The sequence below is a fragment of the Primulina tabacum genome, chromosome 10 (genome assembly GCF_025594145.1).
Source record: "Primulina tabacum isolate GXHZ01 chromosome 10, ASM2559414v2, whole genome shotgun sequence".
Taxonomy (NCBI): domain Eukaryota; kingdom Viridiplantae; phylum Streptophyta; class Magnoliopsida; order Lamiales; family Gesneriaceae; genus Primulina; species Primulina tabacum.
This window is the reverse complement of record NC_134559.1, coordinates 28,545,650-28,567,155: the sequence shown is the minus strand read 5'-3', so window position 1 is coordinate 28,567,155 and position 21,506 is coordinate 28,545,650. Positions and strand designations below refer to the sequence as shown.

The 21,506-nt window shown below is 43.9% G+C and overlaps 21 non-coding genes and 4 pseudogenes across 21 annotated transcripts; all 25 read right to left on the bottom strand.

The window, feature by feature from the left end:
• Window positions 1-147: 147 nt before the first annotated feature.
• LOC142508352 (5S ribosomal RNA) lies at window positions 148-266 on the bottom strand. Its single transcript, XR_012806570.1, has one exon. It is a non-coding gene; the product is annotated as a 5S ribosomal RNA (ribosomal RNA).
• A 670-nt stretch (window positions 267-936) lies between these two features.
• Window positions 937-1,055, bottom strand: LOC142507817 (5S ribosomal RNA). The gene has a single exon (XR_012806060.1). It is a non-coding gene; the product is annotated as a 5S ribosomal RNA (ribosomal RNA).
• A 596-nt stretch (window positions 1,056-1,651) lies between these two features.
• On the bottom strand, window positions 1,652-1,770 carry LOC142512502 (5S ribosomal RNA; annotated as a pseudogene).
• Window positions 1,771-2,451: 681 nt separating this feature from the next.
• Window positions 2,452-2,570, bottom strand: LOC142517428 (5S ribosomal RNA). The gene has a single exon (XR_012813175.1). It is a non-coding gene; the product is annotated as a 5S ribosomal RNA (ribosomal RNA).
• A 1,290-nt stretch (window positions 2,571-3,860) lies between these two features.
• On the bottom strand, window positions 3,861-3,979 carry LOC142516076 (5S ribosomal RNA). Its single transcript, XR_012811890.1, has one exon. It is a non-coding gene; the product is annotated as a 5S ribosomal RNA (ribosomal RNA).
• Window positions 3,980-4,662: 683 nt separating this feature from the next.
• LOC142508350 (5S ribosomal RNA) lies at window positions 4,663-4,780 on the bottom strand. Its single transcript, XR_012806568.1, has one exon. It is a non-coding gene; the product is annotated as a 5S ribosomal RNA (ribosomal RNA).
• Window positions 4,781-5,462: 682 nt separating this feature from the next.
• On the bottom strand, window positions 5,463-5,580 carry LOC142506642 (5S ribosomal RNA). The gene has a single exon (XR_012804928.1). It is a non-coding gene; the product is annotated as a 5S ribosomal RNA (ribosomal RNA).
• Window positions 5,581-6,864: 1,284 nt separating this feature from the next.
• LOC142516083 (5S ribosomal RNA) lies at window positions 6,865-6,983 on the bottom strand. Its single transcript, XR_012811897.1, has one exon. It is a non-coding gene; the product is annotated as a 5S ribosomal RNA (ribosomal RNA).
• A 684-nt stretch (window positions 6,984-7,667) lies between these two features.
• LOC142508349 (5S ribosomal RNA) lies at window positions 7,668-7,785 on the bottom strand. The gene has a single exon (XR_012806567.1). It is a non-coding gene; the product is annotated as a 5S ribosomal RNA (ribosomal RNA).
• Window positions 7,786-8,466: 681 nt separating this feature from the next.
• Window positions 8,467-8,585, bottom strand: LOC142509592 (5S ribosomal RNA). Its single transcript, XR_012807758.1, has one exon. It is a non-coding gene; the product is annotated as a 5S ribosomal RNA (ribosomal RNA).
• Window positions 8,586-9,269: 684 nt separating this feature from the next.
• On the bottom strand, window positions 9,270-9,388 carry LOC142516776 (5S ribosomal RNA). Its single transcript, XR_012812552.1, has one exon. It is a non-coding gene; the product is annotated as a 5S ribosomal RNA (ribosomal RNA).
• Window positions 9,389-10,019: 631 nt separating this feature from the next.
• On the bottom strand, window positions 10,020-10,137 carry LOC142512186 (5S ribosomal RNA; annotated as a pseudogene).
• Window positions 10,138-10,819: 682 nt separating this feature from the next.
• Window positions 10,820-10,938, bottom strand: LOC142515743 (5S ribosomal RNA). The gene has a single exon (XR_012811571.1). It is a non-coding gene; the product is annotated as a 5S ribosomal RNA (ribosomal RNA).
• An 846-nt stretch (window positions 10,939-11,784) lies between these two features.
• LOC142509267 (5S ribosomal RNA) lies at window positions 11,785-11,903 on the bottom strand. Its single transcript, XR_012807450.1, has one exon. It is a non-coding gene; the product is annotated as a 5S ribosomal RNA (ribosomal RNA).
• Window positions 11,904-12,587: 684 nt separating this feature from the next.
• On the bottom strand, window positions 12,588-12,706 carry LOC142508662 (5S ribosomal RNA). The gene has a single exon (XR_012806868.1). It is a non-coding gene; the product is annotated as a 5S ribosomal RNA (ribosomal RNA).
• A 681-nt stretch (window positions 12,707-13,387) lies between these two features.
• On the bottom strand, window positions 13,388-13,506 carry LOC142512953 (5S ribosomal RNA). Its single transcript, XR_012808926.1, has one exon. It is a non-coding gene; the product is annotated as a 5S ribosomal RNA (ribosomal RNA).
• Window positions 13,507-14,187: 681 nt separating this feature from the next.
• Window positions 14,188-14,306, bottom strand: LOC142507612 (5S ribosomal RNA). The gene has a single exon (XR_012805865.1). It is a non-coding gene; the product is annotated as a 5S ribosomal RNA (ribosomal RNA).
• Window positions 14,307-15,812: 1,506 nt separating this feature from the next.
• On the bottom strand, window positions 15,813-15,930 carry LOC142511722 (5S ribosomal RNA; annotated as a pseudogene).
• A 671-nt stretch (window positions 15,931-16,601) lies between these two features.
• On the bottom strand, window positions 16,602-16,721 carry LOC142514971 (5S ribosomal RNA). Its single transcript, XR_012810840.1, has one exon. It is a non-coding gene; the product is annotated as a 5S ribosomal RNA (ribosomal RNA).
• A 675-nt stretch (window positions 16,722-17,396) lies between these two features.
• On the bottom strand, window positions 17,397-17,511 carry LOC142509235 (5S ribosomal RNA). The gene has a single exon (XR_012807419.1). It is a non-coding gene; the product is annotated as a 5S ribosomal RNA (ribosomal RNA).
• A 661-nt stretch (window positions 17,512-18,172) lies between these two features.
• Window positions 18,173-18,287, bottom strand: LOC142508366 (5S ribosomal RNA). The gene has a single exon (XR_012806581.1). It is a non-coding gene; the product is annotated as a 5S ribosomal RNA (ribosomal RNA).
• A 661-nt stretch (window positions 18,288-18,948) lies between these two features.
• On the bottom strand, window positions 18,949-19,065 carry LOC142509829 (5S ribosomal RNA). Its single transcript, XR_012807979.1, has one exon. It is a non-coding gene; the product is annotated as a 5S ribosomal RNA (ribosomal RNA).
• Window positions 19,066-19,731: 666 nt separating this feature from the next.
• LOC142509222 (5S ribosomal RNA) lies at window positions 19,732-19,847 on the bottom strand. Its single transcript, XR_012807407.1, has one exon. It is a non-coding gene; the product is annotated as a 5S ribosomal RNA (ribosomal RNA).
• Window positions 19,848-20,523: 676 nt separating this feature from the next.
• Window positions 20,524-20,641, bottom strand: LOC142511881 (5S ribosomal RNA; annotated as a pseudogene).
• A 672-nt stretch (window positions 20,642-21,313) lies between these two features.
• On the bottom strand, window positions 21,314-21,430 carry LOC142506724 (5S ribosomal RNA). The gene has a single exon (XR_012805006.1). It is a non-coding gene; the product is annotated as a 5S ribosomal RNA (ribosomal RNA).
• Between the last annotated feature and the right edge of the window lie 76 nt (window positions 21,431-21,506).

Genomic DNA, 21,506 nt, shown 5'->3' with positions numbered 1-21,506 from the left:
CAGAAACTTAGCCTCCAATTTTTTCCAAATCCGGCAGTGCCCGAGCTACGTTAATTTGACATGTCTTATCTGGTCCTGATCGAGATTCAGATGATTTGAGCCGAAAATCTCTGTCAACAAGTAATCAAAAATAGAAAAACACGAAAAGGGGTGCGACACGAGGATTTCCAAGGGGGTCACCCATCCTAGTACTGCTCTCGCCCTAGCACGCTTAACTTCGGAGTTCTGATGGGATCCGGTGCATTAGTGCTGGTATGATCGCACCCGACATTGAGTGGGATGTTTATTTTTATATCCCTCGAGAACGTGTGGAGCGGCGGCGATGGACAACACGCGGCACTGCTTCCGCCCAATCAGAACCATAAAGTTAAGCGTTCTGGCGCGATGGCAGAGCTAGGATGGGTGACCTCCCTGGGAAGCCCATATGTCGCGACCGTTTACTTAAATTATAGATAAAACAATCGAAATAATTGTTTTTAATGAGTTAACCATCTCCAGAGTAATATGCGTCATACCCTTCCCCACAGAACCCTCAAGACAACAAAAATCACTAAATGTTCAGAGTAAATAGAAAAAAAATTAAGAAGAAATAAATAGCGAATGTAAAGCTATTATTTTGCATGGGATACAATAAAATGGAACCGGAATCGAATTTAGAACTTCCTAAGCGGATTTCTCGAGGAAACGGAAGCGGAAAATCACAAATTAGAGAGTCTTAGAGAAGAAATTCGGCTAAAATCTCGACTACTCATTGCGGAGTAATGAGTCTCGTTCGTTTGCCCGTTTACAATCAAATTAGGCTACGATTTTGTCCAAATCCGGCTGTGCCAGAGCTACGTTGATTTTACATGTCTTATCTGGTCCCGATCGATATTCAGATGATTTGAGCCGAAAATTGTCTGTTAACAAGTAATCAAAAATAGAAAAACACGAAAAGGGGAGCAACACGAGGACTTCCCAGGGGGTCACCTATCCTAGTACTAGTCTCACCCAAGCACGCTTAACTTCGGAGTTCTGATGGGATCCGGTGCATTAGTGCTGGTATGATCAAACCTGACATTGAGTGGTATGTTTATTCTTATATCCCTCGAGTACGTGTGGAGCAGGCGGCGATGGACAAAATGCGGCACTGCTCTCGCCCAATTAGAACCATGAAGTTAAGCGTTCTGGCGCGATGGCAGAGCTAGGATGGGTTACCTCCCTGGGAAGTCCTCGTGTCGCGATCGTTTACGTAAATTATAGCTAAAATAGTCGAAATAATTTTTTTTAATGAGTTAAGCGTCTCCGGAGTGATCTGCGTCATACCCTTCCGCACAGAACATGCTCACGACAACAAAAACCGCTAAATGATCCAAGAAAATAGGGAAAAAAAATTAGAAGAAGAAAATAGCGAATATAAAGATATTATTATGCCTGGGATACGATAAAATGGAACCAGAATCGAATTTTGGACTTCCTAAACGGATTTCTCGAGGAATGAGTCTCGTTCGTTTGCCCGTTTACAATCAAATTAGGCTACAATTTTGTCCAAATCTGGATGTGCCCGAGCTACGTTGATTTCACATGTCTTATCTGGTCCCGATCGAAATTCAGATGATTTATGCCGAAAATTGTTTGTGAACAAGTAATCAAAAATAGAAAAATACGAAAAGGCTTGAAACACGAGAACTTCCCAGGGGATCACCCATCCTAGTACTGGTCTCACACAAGAACGCTTAACTTCAGAATTCTGATGGGATCCGGTGCATTAGTGCTTGTATGATCGCACCCGACATTTAGTGGTATGTTTATTATTATATCCCTCGAGTACGTGTGGAGCGGGCGGCGATGGACAACACGCGGCACTGCTCTCGTCCAATCAGAACCATGAAGTTAAGCGTTCTGGCCCGATGGCAGAGCTATGATGGGTGAACACCCATGGAAGTCTTCGTGTCGCGACCGTTTACGTTAATTATGGCTAAAACAGTCGAAATAATTGTTTTATTGAGTTAACCTTTTCCGGAGTAATCGACGTCATGCCCTTCCGCACAGAACCGGCTCACGACAACAAAAATCGCTAGATGTTCCAAAAAAATAGAAAAAAAAAATAAAAAGAAGAAAGTAGCGAATGTAAAGCTATTATTATGCCTGGGATACTATGAAATGGAACCGGAATCGAATTTAGAACTTCCTAAGCAGATTTCTCGAGGAAACGGAAGCTTAACAGAAGCGGAAAATCGCAAATTAGAGGGTCTTAGAGAAGGAATTCGGCTAAAATCTCGCCAGCTCATTGCGGAGAATGAGTCTCGTTCGTTTGCCCGTTTACAATCAAATTAGCCTAAAATTTTGTCTAAATCTGGAAGTGCCCGAGCTACGTTTATTTCACGTCTTATCTGGTCCCGATCGAGATTCAGATGATTTGAGCCGAAAATCGTCTGTCAACAAATAATCAAAAATAGAAAAACACGAAATGGGGTGCAAAACGAGAACTTCCCATGGGGTCACCCATCCTAGTACTGGTCTCACCCAAGCACGCTTAACTTCAGAGTTCTGATGGGATACGGTGCATTAGTGCTGGTATGATCGCACCCGACATTGAGTGGGATGTTTGTTCTTATATCCCTCGAGTACGTGTGGCGCGAGAGGTGATGGAAAACACGCGGCATTGCTCTCGCCCAATCAGAACCATGAAGTTAAGCGTTCTGGCGTGATGGCAGAGCTAGGATGGGTGACCTCCCTGTGAAGTCCTCGTGTCTCGACCGTTTACGTAAATTATAGCTAAAACAGTCGAAATAATTTTTTTAATGAGTTAACCGTCTCCGGAGTAATCTGCGTCATACCCTTCCGCACAGAACCGGCTCACGACAACAAAAATTGCTAAATGTTCCCAAAATATAGAAAAAAAATAAGAAGAAGAAAGCAGCGAATGTGAAGCTATTATTATGCCTGGGATACGATGGAATGGAACCGGAATCAAATTTCGGACTTCCTAAGTAGATTTCTCGAAGAAACGGAAGCTTAACAGAAGCGGAAAATCGCAAATTATAGGGTCTTATTGAAGGAATTCGGCTAAAATCTCGCCAGCTCATTGCGGAGTAATGAGTCTCATTCGTTTGCCCGTTTACAATCAAATTAGGCTACAATTTTGTCAAAATCCGGCAGTGGCCGAGCTACGTTTATTTCACATGGCTTATCTGGTCCGATCGAGATTCAGAAGATTTGAGCCAAAAATCGTCTGTTACTAATTAATCAAAAATAGAAAAACACGCGGCACTGCTTTCGCCTAATCAGAACCATGACGTTAAGCATTCTGGCGCGATGGCAAGCTAGGATGGATGACCTCCATGGAAAGTCCTCGTGTCGCGACCGTTTACGTAAATTATTGCTAAAACAGTCGAAATAATTGTTTTTAATGAGTTAACCGTCTCCGGAGTAATCTGCGGCATACCCTTCCGCACAGAACCGGATCAAAAAAACAAAAATCGTTAAATGTTTCCAGAAAATAGAAAAAAAATAAGAAGAAGAAAATAGCGAATGTAAAGCTATTATTATGCATGAGATACGATAAAATGGAACCGGAATTGAATTTCAGACTACCTTAACGGATTTCTCGAGGAAACGGAAGCTTAACAGAAGCGGAAAATCGCAAATTAGAGGGTCTTAGAGAATGAATTCGGCTAAAATCTTGCCAGCTCATTGCGAAGTAATGAGTCTCGTTCGTTTTCCCGTTTACAATCAAATTAGCCTACAATTTTGTCCAAATCCAGCAGTGCCCGAGCTACATTGATTTCACATGTATTATATGGTCCCGATCGAGATTCAGATGATTTAAGCCAAAAATCGTCTGTCAAAAAATAATCAAAAATAGAAAAACACGAAAAGGGGTGCAACACGAGGACTTCCCAGGGGGTCACTCATCCTAGTGCTGCTCTCGCCCAAGCACGCTTAGCTTCGGAGTTCTGATGGGATCCGGTGCATTAGTGCTGGTATGATCGCTCCCGACATTTAGTGGGATGCTTATTCTTATATCCCTTGAGTACGTGTGGCGCGAGCTGCGATGGACAACACGCGGCACTACTCTTGGCCAATCAGAACCATGAAGTTAAGCGTTCTGGCGCGATGGCAGAGCTAGGATGGGTGACCTCCCTCGGAAGTCTTCCTGTCGCGACCGTTTACGTAAATTATAGCTAAAAAATTCGAAATAATTTTTTTTAATGAGTTAACCGTTTCCAGAGTCATCTGCGTCATACCCTTCCGCAGAGAACCGGCTCACGACAACAAAAATCGCTAAATATTCCCAGAAAATAGAAAAAAAATAAGAAGAAGAAACTAGCGAATGTAAATCTATTATTATGCCTAAGAAATGATAAAATGGAACCAGAATGGAATTTAGAACTTCCTAAGCGGATTTCTCGAGGAAACGGAAACTTAACAAAAGCGGAAAATTGCAAATTAGAGGGCTTTAGAGAAGGAATTCGGCTAAAATCTCACCAGCTCATTGCGGAGTAATGAGTCTCGTTTGTTTGCAAGTTTACAATCAAATTAGGCTTCAATTTTGTCCAAATTCGGCAGTGCCCGAGCTACGTTGATTTCACATGTCTTATCTTGTCCCGATCGTGATTCAGATGATTTGAGCCGAAAATCGTCTGTCAACAAGTAATCAAAAATAGAAAAACACGAAAAGGGGTGTAACACGAGGATTTCACAGGGGTCACCCATCCTAGTACTGGTCTCGCCCACGCACGCTTAACTTCGAAGTTCTGATGGGATACGGTGCATTAGTGCTGGTATGATCGCACCCAACATTGAGTGGATGTTTATTCTTATATCCCTCGACTACGTGTGGAGCAGGCGGCGATGGACAACACGCGGCACTACTCTTGGCCAATCAGAACCATGAAGTTAAGCGTTCTGGCGCGATGGCAGAGCTAGGATGGGTGACCTCCCTCGGAAGTCTTCCTGTCGCGACCGTTTACGTAAATTATAGCTAAAAAAGTCGAAATAATTTTTTTTAATGAGTTAACCGTTTCCGGAGTCATCTGCGTCATACCCTTCCGCAGAGAACCGGCTCACGACAACAAAAATCGCTAAATATTCCCAGAAAATAGAAAAAAAATAAGAAGAAGAAAATAGCGAATGTAAATCTATTATTATGCCTAAGAAATGATAAAATGGAACCAGAATGGAATTTAGAACTTCCTAAGCGGATTTCTCGAGGAAACGGAAACTTAACAAAAGCGGAAAATTGCAAATTAGAGGGCTTTAGAGAAGGAATTCAGCTAAAATCTCGCCAGCTCATTGCGGAGTAATGAGTCTCGTTCGTTTGTCAGTTTACAATCAAATTAGGCTACAATTTTGTCCAAATCCGACAGTGCCCGAGCTACGTCAATTTCACATTCCTTATCTGGTCCCGATCGAGATTCAGATGATTTGAGCCGAAAATCGTCTGTCAACAAGTAATCAAAAATAGAAAAACACGAAAAGGGGTGCAACACGAGGATTTCACAGGGGTCACCCATCCTAGTACTGGTCTCACCCACGCACGCTTAACTTCGGAGTTCTGATGGGATCCGGTGCATTAGTGCTGGTATGATCGCACTCGAAATTGAGTGGGATGTTTATTCTTATACCCCTCGAGTACGTGTGGCGCGAGAGGTGATGGAAAACACGCGGCACTGCTCTCGCCCAATGAGAACCATGAAGTTAAGCGTTCTGGCGTGATTGCAGAGATAGGATGGGTGACCTCCCTGTGAAGTCCTCGTGTCTCGAACGTTTACGTAAATTCAAGCTAAAACAGTCGAAATAATTTTTTTAATGAGTTAACCGTCTCCGGAGTAATCTGCGTCATACCCTTCCGCACAGAACCGGCTCACGACAACAAAAATTGCTAAATGTTCCCAGAATATAGAAAAAAAAATAGGAAGAAGAAAGCAGCGAATGTGAAGCTATTATTATGCCTGGGATACGATGAAATGGAACCGGAATCGAATTTAGAACTTCCTAAGCGGATTTCTCGAGGAAACGGAAGCTTAACAGAAGCGGAAAATCGCAAATTAGGGGGTCTTAGAGAAGGAATTCGGCTAAAATCTCGCCAGCTCATTACCGAGTAATGAGTCTCGTTCGTTTGCCTGTTTACAATCAAATTAGGCTACAATTTTTTCAAAATCCGTCAGTGCCCGAGCTACGTTGATTTCACATGTCTTATCTGGTCCGATCGAGATTCAGAAGATTTGAGCCAAAAATCGTCTGTTACTAATTAATCAAAAATAGAAAAACACGCGGCACTGCTTTCGCCCAATCAGAACCATGACGTTAGGCGTTCTGGCGCGATGGCAGAGCTAGGATGGATGACCTCCATGGAAATTCCTCGTGTTGCGACCGTTTACGTAAATTATTGCTAAAACAGTCGAAATAATTGTTTTTAATGAGTTAACCGTCTCCGGAGTAATCTGCGGCATACCCTTCCGCACAGAACCGGCTCAAGAAAACAAAAGTCGTTTAATGTTCCCTGAAAATAGAAAAAAAAATAAGAAGAAGAAAATAGCGAATGTAAAGCTATTATTATGCCTGGGATACGATAAAATGGAACCGGAATCGAATTTCAGACTACATAAACGGATTTCTCGAGGAAACGGAAGCTTAAAAGAAGCGGAAAATCGCAAATTAGAGGGTCTTAGCGAATGAATTCGGCTAAAATCTTGCCAGCTCATTGCAGAGTAATGAGTCTCGTTCGTTTGCCCGTTTACAATCAAATTGGCCTACAATTTTGTCCAAATCCGACAGTGCCGGAGCTACGTTGATTTCACATGTCGTATCTGGTCCCGATCGTGATTCAGATGATTTGAACCGAAAATCGCACGTCAACAAGTAATCAAAAATAGAAAAGGGGTGCAACACGAGGACTTCCCAGGGGATCACCCACCCTATTACTGGTCTCGCCCAAGCACACTTAACTTCGGAGTTCTGATGGGATCCGGTGCATTAGTGCTGGTATGATCGCTCCCGACATTGAGTGGGATGTTTATTCTTATATCCCTTGAGTACGTGTGGCGCGAGCGGCGATGGACAACACGCGGCACTGCTCTTGCCCAATCAGAACCATGAAGTTAAGCGTTCTGGCGCGATGGCAGAGCTAGGATGGGTGACCTCCCTCGGAAGTCCTCCTGTCGCGACCGTTTACGTAAATTATAGCTAAAACAGTCGAAATAATTGTTTTGAATGAGTTAACCGTTTTCGGAGTCATCTGCGTCATACCCTTCCGCAGAGAACCGGCTCACGACAACAAAAATCGCTAAATATTCCCAGAAAATAGAAAAAAAAAATAAGAAGAAGAAAATAGCGAATGTAAATCTATTATTATGCCTGGGAAACGATAAAATGGAATCGGAATGGAATTTAGAACTTCCTAAGCGGATTTCTCGAGGAAACGGAAACTTAACAAAAGCGGAAAATTGCAAATTAGAGGGCTTTAGAGAAGGAATTCGGCTAAAATCTCACCAGCTCATTGCGGAGTAATGAGTCTCGTTTGTTTGCCAGTTTACAATCAAATTAGGCTTCAATTTTGTCCAAATTCGGCAGTGCCCGAGCTACGTTGATTTCACATGTCTTATCTTGCCCGATCGTGATTCAGATGATTTGAGCCGAAAATCGTCTGTCAACAAGTAATCAAAAATAGAAAAACACGAAAAGGGGTGTAACACGAGGATTTCACAGGGGTCACCCATCCTAGTACTGGTCTCGCCCACGCACGCTTAACTTCGAAGTTCTGATGGGATACGGTGCATTAGTGCTGGTATGATCGCACCCAACATTGAGTGGATGTTTATTCTTATATCCCTCGACTACGTGTGGAGCAGGCGGCGATGGACAACACGCGGCACTGCTCTTGCCCAATCAGAACCATGAAGTTAAGCGTTCTGGCGCGATGGCAGTGCTAGGATGGGTGACCTCCCTGGGAAGTCATCGTGTCGCGACCTTTTACGTAAATTATGGCTAAAACAGTCGAAATAATTGTTTTTAATGAGTTAACCATCTCCAGAGTGATCTGCGTCATACCGTTTCGCACAGAACCGGCTCACGACAACAAAAATCGCTAAATGTTCCCAGAAAATAGAAAAAAAATAAAAAGAAGAAAACAGCAAATGTAAAGCTATTATTATGCCTGGGATACGATAAAATGGAACCGTAATCGAATTTAGAACTTCCTAAGCGGATTTCTTGAGGAAACAGAAGCTTAACAGAAGCGTAAAATCGCAAATTAGAGGTCTTAGAGAAGGAATTCGGCTAAAATCTCGCCAGCTCATTGCGGAGTAATGAGTCTCGTTCGTTTGCCCGTTTACAATCGAATTAGCCTACAATTTTGTCCAAATCCGGCAGTGCCCGAGCTACGTTGATTTCATATGTCTTATCTGGTCCCGATCGAGATTCTGATGATTTGAGCCAAAAATCGTCTGTCAACAAGTAATCAAAAATAGAAAAACACGAAAACGGGTGCAACACGAGGATTTCCCAGGTGGTCACCCATCCTAGTACTGGTCTGAACCAAGCATGCTTAAATTCGGAGTTCTGATGGGATCCGGTGCATTAGTGCTGGTATGATCGCACCCGACATTGAGTGGAATGTTTATTCTTATATCCTTCGAGTACGTGTGGAGCGGGCATCGATGGACAACACGCATCACCGCTCTCGCCCAATCAGAACCATGAAGTTAAGCGTTCTGGCGCGATGGCAGGGCTAGGATGGGTGACCTCCCAGTGAAGTCCTCGTGTCTCGACCGTTTACGTAAATTATTGCTAAAAAAGTCGAAATAATTTTTTTTAATGAGTTAACCATCTCGGGAGTGATCTGCGTCATACCCATCCGCACAGAACGGACTCACGACAAAAAAATCGCTAAATGTTCCCAGAAAATAGTAAAAAAAATAAGAAGAAGAAAATAGCGAATGTAAAGCTATTATTATGCATGAGATACGATAAAATGGAACCGGAATCGAATCTCGGACTTCCTAAGCGGATTTCTCGAGGAAACGGAAGTTTAACAGAAGCGGAAAATCGCAAATTAGAGGGTCTTAGAGAATGAATTCGGCTAAAATCTCGCCAGCTCATTGCGGAGTAACGAGTCTCGTTCGTTTGCCAGTTTACAATAAAATTAGGCTTCAATTTTGTCCAAATCCTGCAGTGCTCGTGCTACGTTGATTTCACATGTATTATCTGGTCCCGATCGTGATTAAGATGATTTGAACCGAAAATCGTCTGTCAACAAGTAATCAAAGATAGAAAAAACACGAAAAGAGGTGCAACACGGGGACTTCCCAGGGGATCACCCACCCTATTACTGGTCTCGCCCAAGCACGCTTAACTTCGGAGTTCTGATGGGATCCGGTGCATTAGTGCTGGTATGATCGCTCCCGACATTGAGTGGGATATTTATTCTTATATCCATTGAGTACGTGTGGCGCGAGCGGCGATGGACAACACGCGGAGCTAGGATGGGTGACCTCCCTCGGAAGTCCTCCTGTCGCGACCGTTTACGTAAATTATAGCTAAAACAGTCAAAATAATTGTTTTTAATGAGTTAACCGTTTCCGGAGTCATCTGCGTCATACCCTTCCGCAGAGAACCGGCTCACGACAACAAAAATCGCTAAATATTCCCAGAAAATAGAAAAAAAAAATAAGAAGAAGAAAATAGCGAATGTAAATCTATTATTATGCCTGGGAAACGATAAAATGGAACCGGAATGGAATTTAGAACTTCCTAAGCGGATTTCTCGAGGAAACGGAAACTTAACAAAAGCAGAAAATCGCAAATTAGAGGGTTTTAGAAAAGGAATTCGGCTAAACTCTCGCCAGCTCATTGCGGAGTAATGAGTCTCGTTCGTTTGCCAGTTTGCAATCAAATTAAGCTTCAATTTTGTCCAAATCCGGCAGTGCCCGAGCTACGTTGATTTCACATGTCTTATCTGGTCCCGATCGTGATTCAGATGATTTGAGCCGAAAATCGTCTGTCAACAAGTGATCAAAAATAGAAAAACACGAAAAGGGGTGTAACACGATGATTTCACAGGGGTCACCCATCCTAGTACTGGTCTCACCCACGCACGCTTAACTTCGGAGTTCAGATGGGATACGGTGCATTAGTGCTGTTATGATCGCACCCAACATTGAGTGGGATGTTAATTCTTATATCCCTCGATTACGTGTGGAGCAGGCGGCGATGGACAACACGCGGCACTGCTCTTGCCCTATCAGAACCATGAAGTTAAGCGTTCTGGCGCGATGGCAGAGCTAGGATGGGTGACCTCCCTGGGAAGTCCTCGTGTCGCGACCGTTTACGTAAATTATGGCTAAAACAGTCGAAATAATTGTTTTTAATGAGTTAACCGTCTCCGGAGTGATCTGCGTCATACCGTTCCGCACATAACCGGCTCACGACAACAAAAATCGCTAAATGTTCCCAGAAAATAGGAAAAAAAAATGAAGAAGAAAACAGCGAATGTAAAGCTATTATTATGCCTGGGATACGATAAAATGGAACCGAAATCGAATTTAGAACTTCCTAAGCGGATTTCTTGAGGAAACAGAAGCTTAACAGAAGCGTAAAATCGCAAATTAGAGGTCTTAGAGAAGGAATTCGGCTAAAATCTCGCCAGCTCATTGCGGAGTAATGAGTCTCGTTCGTTTGCCCGTTTACAATCGAATTAGCCTACAATTTTATCCAAATCCGGCAGTGCCCGAGCTACGTTGATTTCACATGTCTTATCTGGTCCCGATCGAGATTATGATGATTTGAGCGAAAAATCGTCTGTCAACAAGTAATCAAAAATAGAAAAACACGAAAACGGGTGCAACACGAGGATTTCCCAGGTGGTCACCCATCCTAGTACTGGTCTCACCCAAGCATGCTTAACTTCGGAGTTCTGATGGGATCCGGTGCATTAGTGCTGGTATGATCGCACCAGACATTGAGTGGAATGTTTATTCTTATATCCTTCGAGTACGTGTGGAGCGGGCATCGATGGACAACACGCGGCACCGCTCTCGCCCAATCAGAACCATGAAGTTAAGCGTTCTGGCGCGATGGCAGGGCTAGGATGGGTGACCTCCCGGTGAAGTCCTCGTGCCTCGATCGTTTACGATAAAATGGAACCGAAATCGAATTTCGAACTTACTAAGCGGATTTCTCGAGGAAACGGAAGCTTAACAAAAGCGGAAAATCGCAAATTAGAGAGTCTTTGAGAAAGAATTCGGCTAGGATGGGTGACCTCCCTGGGAAGACCTCGTGTCGCGACCGTTTACGTATATTATGGATAAAACAGTCGAAATAATTGTTTTTAATGAGTTAACCGTCTCCTGAGTAATCTGCATCATACCCCCTTCCGTACAGAACCGGCTCACGACAACAAAAATCGATAAATGTTCCCACAAAATAGAAAAAAAATAAGAAGAAGAAATAACGAATGTAAAGCTATTATTATGCCTGAGATACGATAAAATGGAACCGGAATCGAATTTAGAACTTCCTAAGCGGATTTCTCGAGGAAACGGAATCTTAACAGAAGCGGTAAATCGCAAATTAGAGGGTCTTAGAGAAGGAATTCGGCTAAAATCTCGTCAGCTCATTACGTAGTAATGAGTCTCGTTCGTTTGCCCGTTTACAATCAAATTAGCCTACAATTTTGTCTAAATCCGGCACTGCCCGAGCTACGTTGATTTCTCATGTCTTGTCTGGTCCCGATCCAGATTCAGATGATTTGAGCCAAAAATCGTCTGTCAACAAGTAATCAAACATAGAAAAACACGAAAAGGGGTGCAATACGAGGACTTTCTAGGGGGTCACCCATCTTAGTACTGCTCTCTCCCAAGCACGCTTAACTTCGGAGTTATGATGGGATCCGGTGCATTAGTGCTGGTATGATAGCACCCGACATTGAGTAGGATGTTTATTCTTATATCCCTCGAGTACGTGTGGAGCGGGCGGCAATGGACAACACGCGGCACTGCTCTCGCCCAGTAGGAACCATGAAGTTAAGCGTTCTTGCGCGATGGCAAAGAGCTAGGATGGGTGTCCTCCTTTGGAAGTACTCGTGTCGCGACCGTTTACGTAAATTATGGATAAAGCAGTCGAAATAATTGTTTTTAATGAGGTCACCGTCTCCGGAGTAATCTACGTAATACCCTTCCGCACAGAACCGGCTCACGACAACAAAAATCTCTAAGTATTCCCAGAAAATAGAAAAAAAATAAGAAGAAAAAAATAGCAAATGTAAAGCTATTATTATGCCTGGGATAAGATAAAATGGAACCGGAATCGAATTTGGACTTCCTAAGCGGATTTCTCGAGGAAACGGAAGCTTAACAAAAGCGAAAACTCGCAAATTAGAGGGTTTTAGAGAAGAAATTCGGCTAAAATCTCGGCAGCTCATTGCGGAGTAATGAGTCTCGTTCGTTTTCCCGTTTACAATCAAATTAGGCTACAATTTTGTCCAAATCCGGCAGTGCCCGAGCTACGTTGATTACACATGTCTTATCTGGTCCCGATCGAGATTCAGATGATTTGAGCCGAAAATCGTCTGTCAACAAGTAATCAAAAATAGAAAAACACGAAAAGGGGTGCAACACGAGGACTTCCCAGGGGGTCACCCAATCTAGTACTGCTCTCGCCCAAGCACGCTTAACTTCGCAGTTCTGATGGGATCCGGGGCATTAGTGCTGGTATGATGGCACCGGACATTGAGTGGGATGTTTATTCTTATATCCCTCGAGTACGTGTGGAGCGGGCGGCGATGGACAACACGCGGCAGTACTCTCGCCCAATCAGAACCATGAAGTTAGCGTTCTGGAGCGATGGCAGAGCTAGGATGGGTGACCTCCCTGGGAAGTCCTCGTATCGCGACCGTTTACGTAAATTATGGCTAAAACAGTCGAAAAAATTGTTTTTAATGAGTTAACCGTCTCCGGAGTAATCTGCGTCATACCCTTCAGTACAGAACCGGTTCACGACAACAAAAATCGCTAAATGATCCCAGAAAATAGTAAAAAAAATAAGAAGAAGAAAATAGCGAATGTAAAGCTATTATTATGCCTGAGATACGATAAAATGGAACAGGAATCGAATTTCGAACTTCTTAAGCGGATTTCTCGAGGAAACGAAAGCTTAACAGAAGCGGAAAATCGCAAATTAGAGGGTCTTAGAGAAGGAATTCGGCTAAATCTCGCCAGCTCATTGCGGAGTAATGAGTCTCGTTCGTTTGCCTGTTTATTATCAAATTAGCCTACAATTTTGTCCAAATCCGGTAGTGCCCGAGCTACGTTGATTTCACATGTCTTATCAGGTCACGATCGAGATTCAGATGATTTGAGCGGAAAATCGTCTGTCAACAAGTAATCAAAATAGAAAAACACGAAAAGGGGTGCAACACGAGGACTTCCCAGGGGGTCACCCATCCTAGTACTGCTCTCGCCCAAGCATGCTTTACTTCGGAGTTCTGATGGGATCCGGTGCATTAGTGCTGGTATGATCGCACCCGATATTTAGTAAGATGTTTATTCTTATATCCCTCGAGTACGTGTGGAGCAGGCGGCGATGGACAACACGCGGCACTTCTCTCGCCCAATCAGAACCATGAAGTTAAGAGTTCTGGCGCGATGGCAGAGCTCGGATGGGTGACCTCCCCGGGAAGTCCTCGTGTCGCGACCGTTTACTTAAATTATGGAAAAAATTGTCAACATAATTGTTTTTAATGAGTTAACCGTCTTCGGAGTAATCTGGGTCATACCATTCCGCACAGAACCGACTCACGACAACAAAAATCGCTAAATGTTCCCAGAAAATAGGAAAAAAATAAGAAGAAGAAAATAGCGAATGTAAAGCTTTTATTATGACTGGGATACGATAAAGTGGAACATAAATCAAATTTCGAACTTCCTAAGCGGATTTCTCGAGGAAACGGAAGCTTAACAGTAGCGGAAAATTGCAAATTAGAGGGTCTTAGAGAAGGAATTCGGCTAAAATCTCGCCAGCACATTGCGGAGTAATAAGCCTTGTTCGTTTGCCCGTTTACAATCAAATTAGGCTATAATTTTGTCCAAATCCGGCAGTGCCTGAGCTACGGATTTCACATGTCTTATCTGGTCCCGATCGAGATTCAGATGATTTGAGCCAAAAATCATCTGTCAAGAAGTAATCAAAAATAGAAAAACACGAAAAGGGGAGCAACACGAGGACTTCCCAGGGGGCCACCCAACCTAGTACTGCTCTCGCCCAAGCACGCTTAACTTCGGAGTTCTGATGGGATACGGTGAATTAGTGCTGGTATGATCGCACCGGACATTGAGTAGATGTTTATTCTTATATCCAAGAGTATGTGTGGAGGAAGGCGACGATGGACAACACGCGGCAACTGCTCTCGCCCAATCAGAACCATGAAGTTAAGCGTTCTGGCGCGATGGCAGAGAGAGGATGGGTGACCTCCCTGGGAAGACTCGTGTCGCGACCGTTTACGTAAATTATGGATAAAACAGTCGAAATAATTGTTTTTAATGAGTTAACCGTCTCCGGAGTAATCTGCGTCATACCCTTGCACAGAACCGGCTCACGACAACAAAAATCGCTAAGTTCCCAGAAAATAGAAAAAAAATAAGAAGAAGAAATAGCGAATGTAAAGCTATTATTATGCCTGGGATACGATAAAATGGAACCGGAATCGAATTTCGACTTCCTAAGCGGATTTCTCGAGGAAACGAAAGCTTAACAAAGCGGAAAATCAAATTAGAGGGTCTTAGAGAAGGAATTCGGCTAAAATCTCGTCAGCTCATTGCGAGTAATGAGTCTCGTCGTTTGCCCGTTTACAATCAAATTAGCCTACAATTTTGTCCAAATCCGGCAGTGCCCGAGCTACGTTCATTTCACATGTCTTATCTGGTCCCGATCGAGATTCAGATGATTTGAGCGAAAATCTTCTGTCAACAAGTAATCAAAAATAGAAAACACGACGAAAAGAGTGCAACACGAGGAATCTCCCAGGGGTGGCACCCCATCTTTAGCTAATGCTCCGCCCCAAGCACGTTTGAACTTCGAAATCTCTGATGGGATCCAGTGCATTAGTCGCTGGTATGATTCGCCACCCGACATTGAGTGGTATGTTGTATTCTTATATCCATTTGAGTATGTGTGGATTACGCGGGCGGCGATGGAACAACACGCGGGCACTGCTCTTCGTTCCAATTCCGAACCATGAAGGTTTACGCGTTTCTGGCGGCAATTGCAGAGCCTAGGCTGGGTGGACCTCCCTTGAAGTTTTTGTGTCGCGGACGTTTACGTAATTATGGATTTTAAACTGTCGACATAATTGTTTTTAATGAGTTTACCGTCTCGCGGAGTAATCTGGAGTCCTACCCTTCCGCACTGAACCGGCTCACCGCCAACAAAAATCGCTAAATGTTCCCTGAAAATGGAAAAAAATAATTAGAAGAAAATAGCGAATTGTAAATCTTGTTATCCATGGGATACGATAAAGTAGATCCAAAATCGAATTTCGAACCTTCCTTACGAGAATTTCGCGAAGAAACGGAAGATTAACAGAAGCGGAAAATCGCAAGTTAGAGGGTCTTAGAGAAGGAATTCTGCTAAAATATCGCTAGCTCATTGCGGAGTAATGAGTCTCGTTCGTTTGCACGCTTATAATCAATTAGGCTACAATTTTGTCCAAATCCGGCAGTGCCCGAGCTACGTTGATTTCACATGTTTATCTGGTCCCGATCGAGATAGATTCAGATGATTTTGAGCCGAAAATCGTCTGCCAACAAGTAATAAAAATAGAAAAACACGAAAAAGGGTTGCACACGAGGACTTCCCAGGGGGTCACTCATCCTAGTACTGCTCTCGCCCAAGCACGCATAACTTCGGAGTTCTGATGGGATCCAGTGCATTAGTGAAGGTTTGATCGCACCCGACATGAGTGGGATTGTTTATTCTTATATCCTTCGAGTATGTGTGGAGCCGGCGGCGATGGACAACACGCGGCATGCTCTCGCCCAATCAAACCATGAAGTTAAGCGTTCTGGCGCGATGGCAGAGCTAGGATGGGTGACCTCCCTGGAAGCCTCGTGTCGCGCGTTTACGTAAATTATGGATAAAACAGTCGAAATAATTGTTTTTAATGAGTTAACCGTCTCCGGAGTAATCTGGTCATACCCTTCCGCACAGAACCGGCTCACGACAACAAAAATCGCTAAATGTTCCCAGAAAATAGAAAAAAATAAGAAGAAGAAAATAGCGAATGTAAAGCTTTTATTATGCCTGGGATACGATAAATGGAACCAATCGAATTTCGAACTTCCTAAGCGGATTTCTCGAGGAAACGAAAGCTTAACAGAAGCGGAAAATCGCAAATTAGAGGGTCTTAGAGAAGGAATTCGGCTAAAATCTCGCAGCTCATTGCGGAGTAATGAGTCTCGTTCGTTTGCCCGTTTACAATCAAATTAGGCTACAATTTTGTCCAAATCCGGCTGTGCCCGAGCTACGTTTGATTTCAATGTCTTATCTGGTCCCGATCGAGATTCAGATGATTTGAGCCAAAAATCGTCTGTCAACAAGTAATCAAAAATCGAAAAACACGAAAAGGGGTGCAACACGAGGACTTCCCAGGGGGTCACCGCATCCTAGTACTGCTCTCGCCCAAGCACGCTTAACTTCGGAGTTCTGATGGGATCCGGTGCATTAGTGCTGGTATTATCGCACCCGACATTGAGTGGGATGTTTATTCTTATATCCCTCGAGTACTGTGGAAGCGGGCACGCGCATGGACAACACGCGGCACTGGTCTCGCCCAAATCAGAACCATGAAGTTAAGCGTTCTGGCGCGATGGCAGAGCTAGGATGGGTGACCCTCCCTCGGGAAGTCCTCGTGTCGCGACAGTTTACTTGAATTATGGAAAAAACTGTCAACTAATTGTTTTTAATGAGTTAACCGTCTCCGGAGTTAATCTGCGGTCATACCATCCGCACAGAAAACCGACTCACGACAACAAAAATCGCTAAATGTTCCCAGAAAATAGAAAAAAAAAGAAGAAGAAAATACGAATGTAAAGCTTTATTATGCCTGGATACGATAAATGGAACCAAATCGAATTTCGAACTTCCTAAGCGGATTTCTCGAGGAAACGAAGCTTAACAGAAGCGGAAAATGCAAATTAGAGGGTCTTAGAGAAGGAATTCGGCTAAAATCTCGCCGCTCATTGCGTAGTAATGAGTCTCGTCGTTTGCCCGTTTACAATCAAATTAGGCTACAATTTTGTCCAAATCCGGCAGTGCCCGAGCTACGTTGATTTCACAGTCTTATCTGGTCCATCGAGATTCAGATGATTTGAGCCGAAAATCGTCTGTCAACAAGTAATCAAAAATAGAAAAACACGAAAAGGGTGCAACACGAGGATTCCCAGGGGGTCACCACCTGTACTGCTCTCGCCCAAGCACGCTTAACTTCGGAGTTCTGATGGGATCCGGTGCATTAGTGCTGGTATGATCGCACCGACATTGAGTGGGATGTTTATTCTTATATCCTCGAGTACGTGTGGAGGGCGGCGATGGACAACACGCGGCACTGCTCTCGCCCAATCAGAACCATGAAGTTAAGCGTTCTGGCGCGATGGCAGAGCGAGGATGGGTGACCTCTGGGAAGACTCGTGTCGCGACCGTTTACGTAAATTATGGATAAAAAGTCGAAATAATTGTTTTTAATGAGTTAACCGTCTCCGGAGTAATCTGCGTATACCCTTCCGCACAGAACCGGCTCACGACAACAAAAACTCTAATATTCCCAGAAAATAGAAAAAAAATAAGAAGAAAAAATAGCGAATGTAAAGCTATTATTATGCCTGGGATACGATAAAATGGAACCGGAATCGAATTTCGAACTTCCTAAGCGGATTTCTCGAGGAAACGCTTAACAAAGCGAAAATCGCAAATTAGAGGGTTTAGAAGGAATTCGGCTAAAATCTCGCAGCTCATTGCGGAGTAATGAGTCTCGTTCGTTTGCCCGTTTACAATCAAATTAGCTACAATTTTGTCCAAATCCGGCAGTGCCCGAGCTACGTTGATTTCACATGTCTTATCTGGTCCCGATCGAGATTCAGATGATTTGAGCCGAAAATCGTCTGTCAACAAGTAATCAAAAATAGAAAAACACGAAAAAGGGGTGCAACACGAGGACTTCCCAGGGGTCACCCATCCTAGTACTGCTCTCGCCCAAGCACGCTTTTCGGAGTTCTGATGGGATCCGGTGCATTAGTGCTGGTATGATCGCACCCGACATTGAGTGGGATGTTTATTCTTATATCCCTCGAGTACGTGTGGAGCGGGCGGCGATGGACAACACGCGGCACTGCTCTCGCCAATCAGAACCATGAAGTTAAGCGTTCTGGCGCGATGGCAGAGCTAGGATGGGTGACCTCCCTGGGAAGTCCTCGTGTCGCGACCGTTTACGAATTATGGAAAAACTGTCAACATAATTTTTTAATGAGTTAACCGTCTCCGGAGTAATCTGGTCATACCTTCCGCACAGAACCGGCTCACGACAACAAAAATCGCTAAATGTTCCCAGAAAATAGAAAAAAAAAAAGAAGAAATAGCGAATGTAAAGCTTTATTATGCCTGGATACGATAAATGGAACAAATCGAATTTCGAACTTCCTAAGCGGATTTCTCGAGGAAACGGAAGCTTAACAGAAGCGGAAAATGCAAATTAGAGGGTCTTAGAGAAGGAATTCGGCTCAAATCTCGCAGCTCATTGCGGAGTAATGAGTCTCGTTCGTTTGCCCGTTTACAATCAAATTAGGCCTACAATTTTGTCCAAATCCGGCAGTGCCGAGCTACGTTGATTTCACATGTCTTATCTGGTCCCGATCGAGATTCAGATGATTTGAGCGAAAATGTCTGTCAACAAGTAATCAAAAATAGAAAAACACGAAAAGGGTGCAACACGAGGACTTCCCAGGGGGTCACCCATCCTATTACTGCTCTCGCCCAAGCACGCTTAACTTCGGAGTTCTGATGGGATCCGGTGCATTAGTGGGTATGATCGCACCGACATTGAGTGGATGTTTATTCTTATATCCCTCGAGTACGTGTGGAGCGGGCGGCGATGGACAACACGCGGCACTGCTCTCGCCAATCAGAACCATGAAGTTAAGCGTTCTGGCGCGATGGCAGAGCTAGGATGGGTGACCTCCCTGGGAAGTCCTCGTGTCGCGACCGTTTACGTAAATTATGGAAAAACAGTCAAATAATTGTTTTTAATGAGTTAACCGTCTCCGGAGTAATCTGGTCATACCATTCCGCACAGAACCGGCTCACGACAACAAAAATCGTAAATGTTCCCAGAAAATAGGAAAAAATAAGAAGAAGAAAATAGCGAATGTAAAGCTTTATTATGCCTGGATACGATAAAATGGAACGAATCGAATTTCGAACTTCCTAAGCGGATTTCTCGAGGAAACGAAGCTTAACAGAAGCGGAAAATGCAAATTAGAGGGTCTTAGAGAAGGAATTCGGCTAAAATCTCGTCGCTCATTGCGGAGTAATGAGTCTCGTTCGTTTGCCCGTTTACAATCAAATTAGCTACAATTTTGTCCAAATCCGGCAGTGCCCGAGCTACGTTGATTTCACATGTCTTATCTGGTCCCGATCGAGATTCAGATGATTTGAGCCGAAAATCGTCTGTCAACAAGTAATCAAAAATAGAAAAACACGAAAAGGGTGCAACACGAGGACTTCCAGGGGGTCACCCATCTAGTATTGCTCTCGCCCAAGCACGCTTACTTCGGAGTTCTGATGGGATCCGGTGCATTAGTGCTGGTATGATCGCACCCGACATTGAGTGGGATGTTTATTCTTATATCCCTCGAGTACGTGTGGAGCGGGCGGCGATGGACAACACGCGGCACTGCTCTCGCCCAATCAGAACCATGAAGTTAAGCGTTCTGGCGCGATGGCAGAGCTAGGATGGGTGACCTCCCTGGGAAGTCCTCGTGTCGCGACCGTTTACTTGAATTATGGAAAAACTGTCAACATAATTGTTTTTAATGAGTTAACCGTCTCCGGAGTAATCTGGTCATACCCTTCCGCACAGAACCGCTCACGACAACAAAAATCGTTAAATGTTCCCAGAAAATAGAAAAAAAAAAAAAGAAGAAGAAAATAGCGAATGTAAAGCTTTTATTATGCCTGAGATACGATAAAGTGGAAAAATCGAATTTCGAACTTCCTAAGCGGATTTCTCGAGGAAACGGAAGCTTAACAGAAGCGGAAAATTGCAAATTAGAGGGTCTTAGAGAAGGAATTCGGCTCAAATCTCGCCGCTCATTGCGAGTAATGAGCCTCGTTCGTTTGCCCGTTTACAATCAATTAGGCTATAATTTTGTCCAAATCCGGCAGTGCCCGAGCTACGTTGATTTCACATGTCTTATCTTGTTCCCAATCGAGATTCAGATGATTTGAGCCAAAAATCGTCTGTCAACAAGTAATCAAAAATAGAAAAACACAAAAGGGGAGCAACACGAGGACTTCCCAGGGGGCCACACAACCTTGTACTGCTCTCGCCCAAGCACGCTTAACTTCGGAGTTCTGAGGGATCCGGTGAATTAGTGCTGGTATGATCGCACCGACATTGAGTGGATGTTTATTCTTATATCCCAAGAGTACGTGTGGAGGAGAAGGCGACGATGGACAACACGCGGCACTGCTCTCGCCCAATCAGAACCATGAAGTTAAGCGTTCTGGCGCGGATGGCAGAGCTGAGGATGGGTGACCTCCCTTGGGAAGTCCTCGTGTCGCGACCGTTTACGTAAATTATGGTTAAAACAGTCGAAATAATTTTTTTAATGAGTTAACCGTCTCCGGAGTAATCTGCGTCATACCCTTCGCACAGAACCGGCTCACGACAAAAAAATCGCTAAATGTTCCAGAAAATAGAAAAAAAAATAAGAAGAAAAAAATAGCGAATGTAAAGCTATTATTATGCCTGGGATACGATAAAATGGAACCGGAATCGAATTTCGGACTTCCTAACGGATTTCTCGAGGAAACGAAGCTTAACAGAAGCGAAAATCTCAAATTAGAGGGTCTTAGAGAAGAATTCGGCTAAAATCTCGCCAGCATTGCGGAGTAATGAGTCTCGTTCGTTTGCCCGTTTACAATCAAATTAGGCTACAATTTTGTCCAAATCCGGCATGCGAGCTACGTTGATTTCACATGTCTTATCTGGTCCGATCGAGATTCAGATGATTTGAGAGAAAATCGTCTGTCAACAAGTATCAAAAATAGAAAAACACGAAAAGGGGTGCAACACGAGGACTTCCCAGGGGTCACTCATCCTAGTACTGCTCTCGCCCAAGCACGCTTAACTTCGGAGTTCTGATGGGATCCGGTGCATTAGTGCTGTATGATCGCACCCGACATTGAGTGGGATGTTTATTCTTATATCCCTCGAGTACGTGTGGAGCGGGTGCGGCGATGGACAACACGCGGCA